The sequence below is a fragment of the Morone saxatilis genome, unplaced genomic scaffold, assembly GCF_004916995.1.
Source record: "Morone saxatilis isolate NCDOM2014 unplaced genomic scaffold, NCSU_SB_2.0 Contig19, whole genome shotgun sequence".
NCBI lineage: Eukaryota > Metazoa > Chordata > Actinopteri > Moronidae > Morone > Morone saxatilis.
The window spans coordinates 4,644,068-4,649,494 of record NW_023339751.1 but is presented as its reverse complement, the minus strand read 5'-3'; positions in this window follow the sequence as shown (position 1 = coordinate 4,649,494).

Genomic DNA, 5,427 nt, shown 5'->3' with positions numbered 1-5,427 from the left:
TCGCCGGTTTAGGGCGTCAGAGTATTATATACTGGTCAAGGCTGCGCTCCTCAACCTAGCATTTGCCATTGAAGTAGCAGATAATGAATGGTTCATCGCTAGGTCATTGGCTCATGAGGGGGGGAGGGAGGGTCTACTTAGTTTTGATTAAAGGGCTTGCAGGGCACCGTGGTCTGGTTCGCCATGAAGGATTAACAAGTTGAGTGTTTTGCTTTGGTTTGCTGTGCGGACTGTTGCCACGCTGCTGCATTGGTGTGGTTTGTCTGCCCCGTGGGATCTTCTAAACATTCAGTAATTGGGGCGCAATTTGGGTCTCAGCCATTGTAATTCACAGAATCCACTTTCCACTTAGTTTATATGCTGACTTGCTATGGGTTCTAAAGGTCTGGAGGTAACAGCTCTTTGGGAGTGCTAATCGCAGTTGCGAAAAAAGAAGAGCTGAGAACTAAATGTTCATATTTAGGAGGATAACAGGGTAGAATCCGCCAGAAGCTCACATCTTAGCAACAGTTTAGACTGCTTTGTTTTGTCGGACTAGAAGGAAGGAGACAGGGGGGAATAATGTGGCCCCATTTAAATAGTGGTTAGTAAGATTAAGAAGTCAAATTGTTGCAAGACTTAGGGAAATTAGAGCTAGTTTTTATCTATGGCCACGACAGAGTTATTTCCACATTGCAAATTATGTTCTCTAAAACTTGGTAGCTTTTGTTCATTGGCTAACATGGGCATGTTTATTAGCTTACTGGGTGTGTTCTATAAATGAAGCTTCAGTCCATAATGTTCCGCTGGCCCAGTTGATGCCAAATCACAACACTCACCCCATCGGTCAGCCCTGCATTCCCCCAAGTCTTTGTCTTTGCAGGGTGATGATGTCATGGTGACATCAAAGGCCATAAACCCCTGACGCGGCATTGCTAATGATGTTTGTTGGCCAAGGTGTCAAACAATTGGGTTTTTCCAATGGCCAAAAGATTTTTTATCCTCTGCCACAAAACAGAATCATGCCTCATGTAGCAAAGATTTATTTGCGGGCTTGTGACCGGAGCTGTCGTGACTGGAGGCAAAACTGTGTTTTATTAAAGAAACTGAGCTTAAAAGGCAGCACACCGGCGATTTAGCATTGAACTTTCATAAAAGTTAGGGGACAGATTTCTTTAAATAATGCAGCAGAGGTCCAAGAATATCCTGTTCTCTAATATGAATAAATCCCCCAAACATGGCTCCAACATTTCCCACGATGCCAACTCAGGCAGTGTCAATTGTTTTAGGTCCTTCCAAGCCTGGTCTTTAAAACTTTTCCAGTTTTGTAACACAGGCCCTTTCCATTAAAACTGCCAGGTCTCCATAAGGGACTGCAGGTACCTAGGTGATGTCACTTGAGTAAATGCTTATCAGACTTTTTCGAAAACTTCTTTCACTGATAACTAGTACATTGATTGTTGATAATGTAAATTTGGTGGAGTTCCCCTTAAATTAAAAAACCTTTATCCAAAGGAATTATAGATTAGACTAGATTGGGGCGGCTGTGTTGCAGGAGGCAGGGAGCGGCGGGTCGTCCCCTAACGTAAGGGTTGTTGGGTCAAGTCCCTGGCTTCCCCCGCCCACATGTCAAAGGTATCCTTCAGCAACGATACTGAACCCCAAAATTGCTGTGTGAATTGGAGTTTTGAGTTTTTGTTCGGATGGCTGTGCCATCGCTGGGCTTGAAACTGTGTGGTTGACAAGGGGTGGAATGTGATGTAGTGTAAAAGCGCTTTGACGTTGGTCGGAAGACTAGAAGGCGATATACATATATATACTATATATATACGTATATATAAGTACAGGTCAATTTACCATTTACCATTTCCAATTATTTAAGGTTTTTAAATGAGTGAATGATTTCTCCCACAATTGTGGTTTATTCCTTGACACCTTTTATATTCACAATTTATATTCACATGCAGTGGCATTTCATGATAGAAGTAATTTATTCATTATAGGGTTCTATCTGTTTTTCTCTCGTGCTTTGCTGACAGCTGTGTTTGCAGGGACACCTGACCAAGCCAGAGTCACAGCAGAGAGGCCCTGCAGTTTATTTACATTACTATGTTCCTTGGAGTTACTGTACTTTGGAATCACATATTAAATGTGCCTGACAAAAAAAAGTAGATAATAGCAAACAACAAAATCAGAGGCCAAATTTAGAGACAAACTGCAGCTCTTTCCTCATGCACTTTCAGCTTAACTGAAATATTACTGACAGCAGAACAGAAAGGTGGCTGTTAGTGCATCGTTGACAGTAAAGAGCCTGTTGCCTCCTCTGGCCTCCGTGTCAGGAGACTGACTGGATGAAGATATATGGCAATGTACAAGCAGGACAGTTAACTACTCCAGGACTGTTACTGTCATGAGTAAACACAGGCCCAGGCCAATAAAAAAAGAGTGCCCATAAATGATGTTTAATTGAAACTGTGCAGGAGGGCAGTTTGTCAGAGCTATGGCTCCCAGGAGTCCACACACACACACACACACACACACACATTGGTGCTGGGGGGAAGGGCAACAGGAGGAAGAAGAAGAGGAGGGGGAGGAAGAACAGGAAGTGGAAGAAGGGAGGTTAGGATTGATTGAAAAGGGAGGTTTGGATTGTTTTGGTCTCCAAAAGTGAGAGTAGAAGAGTGAATTGTCAAATGCATGATTCAGAGCCAAAATTGCTTCCTTAGGAGGCATTCAAATTTTAATATTTAACTTCTAGTCATTCTGAATAAGATTCATATTTTTCTGGTTACATACGTTCGTACCGAATAACGTTTCCCACCAGAGTTCAGGAGATTTGTGCATACTCAGCTGCAAATATTGGCGCCTACCTTTGTCAGGTGGACTTCTTTCACAATCTAATGACGAATGAACACCATGACAATACCATGGGGACAGACAGGGATATAAATCACATGGGAAATAAATCACCACAAGACCCTCCTCTCCTTTTCACCTGCATCACTCTTTCCAGCTAACAAGAAGTCCACTGTTTCTCTGAATGCCAACACAGCTCATTTCCCTTCACCCCCCTCTACTCAATTTGTCAATTTCAAATATGCTTTCAACGTTTTGTTGGTTCTTTCTCTGCCTGTGTTTGTGTCTCCTTACTCCCCCCTCCCCCTCACTCTTTTTTTCCCTGTTCAATCACAGTATCCCCCCTTACCCCTCTCAGACTTGAATGGCTTGCGTGATTGTGTGCTGCTGAAAGTTTTGGGGGCAGGTAAAGGGAAACTTTTCTCTCTTTTTCTCATTCTCCACAGTAAGGTCATTAAATAAAAGTGTGCAGTGAGTGACATGCCTCTATACCTGCCTGTCTGCTCAGAAACAACAAGAGCCCGCTCTATCCTGCCCAGGCAAGACGGGATAATTATAACTCCTCCTGACTTAATCACTTACCTCAAAGCCCTTTTAGTTCTACAGCTTTTTGCCTCTATGCCTCTCTTTCTCTTTTCAGGTTTGCCACCACCTGCCAATAGTAAAGTGTTGCAACATTATGGATTGTTACTTTCTCCATTCAGAGACAATGATGGGTGTGGGCAAAGTGTTGTGTAGTTTGTACATGCACAGAGAGAGGCTAACAGTTCAAGGTGTGCTCCAGGCTTAAACTCAGACACACTGTGAGTTTTGGGTTCACCTGCAGGTTAACATCCATCTCCTTTAGGCCCGACACTTTTGTCCATTTGTCACATTTTCCAGGGTTCTTGAGTGAGTTAAAGCTGCTGCAGTAAGTTTCATTCTGTGTCCTGGATCAATATGATGGTGATCAATAATACATGGCTGCTGTGCTTCAACCTCCTCTGCTACTAATCCTGTCTATATTCTGATATTATGTATACATGGTTTATAAACTGATTAAAGTCTGTCTGGTCTTCATCTGTCCCAGCTGGGAACATATGAATCCGTAAGTTGAACCTCAGCCCATTTCTGCTGTGAATACACTCCCTCCCAGGCTCCATGAGGTGGCTGGCCCCTGGCTGAGCAGTGCGAAGGGGGAGCAAAGGAGAGAAGGCCCCTGAAAAGGTGCTTTGTGCTGGTTTAGAAGGGCCCGAGGCTTTAGCCTGTCAGAGGTTGTGGTTCTAGGCCAGCAGCCAGGCCTTCAGACCCTCTCGCTGGCAGGGACTAAACTACCATCTGGAGTGACGGGCCCTTCCTGAACTGCTCTGTGAGCTGCACAGAGCCAGGCTGGGCTGAGCTGGTTAGGCTGGGCTGAGACACACCACAGAGGGCTGCAAAAATAAACCATTGGTGCTTCGCTGAAATTCTTTGGCTCCAGAGCCTTAACTCTGAAGATCATTCCCATGGGAGAATAGCAGAGTGGCCTCACACTGAGCTGCAGAGTAGGCTACAGGACTAAACTACTTCGGAAAACTAACCACATAGACCGCTTAAACAAATCCATGAACGCGATCTGGCTTGTTGATGATTGTATCGGTTGATTATGATGATGATGATGATGTTTGAGTTGCACTCAGAAACCTGCTCAGGTTGCATTTGGCTGCCTGTGTAGAATGCCTTGAAAATTGATGAAAAGAAAAGAATAAAAGAATAAATGGTGTGAGATGAGTCACTATCATCAAAAGTGATTTATTATGTTTATGGAAGTCCGTGCCCTGGCTGTCATCAGCACAGGCAAATGGGAATGATCAGCACACTATGTGGTGCTGCAAACACAATTAAGTAAAGAGGCAGAGACAGCAGACGCCTGACTCACCCGTTCTTTCATGGGCTTTGTTTACCTTGTGGATCCAGACCTATATAGTGCAGGAGTAGGTCTCAGGAAGGAGTGAGAAGTGTAGAGTGAGTGACCTGGCAGTCAGAATCATATAGGCTCAGATTTGGTCTGTGGAGTGCATATACTGTAGAGCTTAATGCTGCATTACAGCCACACTGCTACACATGAGATGAAATCAAAGTTTTCCCCTTCAACTGGAAAGCAAGATAATTCATGGTACATTTAGTATGAGGGAGAAAAATGTGAACCATATTGTGTCGGGTGTTTTAGTGGGGCAGGTTTCTGTGCTTCCCCATCCCCCAACTCCTGTAACAGAATAAAATTCCTCAGCCTTTCTGGAGTTGGCCCAAGCCAAGCAAATTATGGACCAAAATCTTTTTATATGAACCTCTGTCACGCAAAAACATCACTAAGCCCCATCTCTAGCTCTTTTTCTTCTGGAACAGGTCCGTTTTTATCCCATTCCTCTGAGCGAGGCCATTATGTTAAATCCTCGAGGCCTCTCTAATCGAAAGGGAGAGAAAACAAACAAAAGAGCAAAAGTCCAGGCCCTGCAGAGACCACTTCAGAGAGTTTGACGCAAAACAAAAAAGAAGCAAGTCACATCGATAAGCTTGGACAATGTAGCCCAATGATTGATATATCATCATGTCCTCTCTGAGATTTTGAGTCAC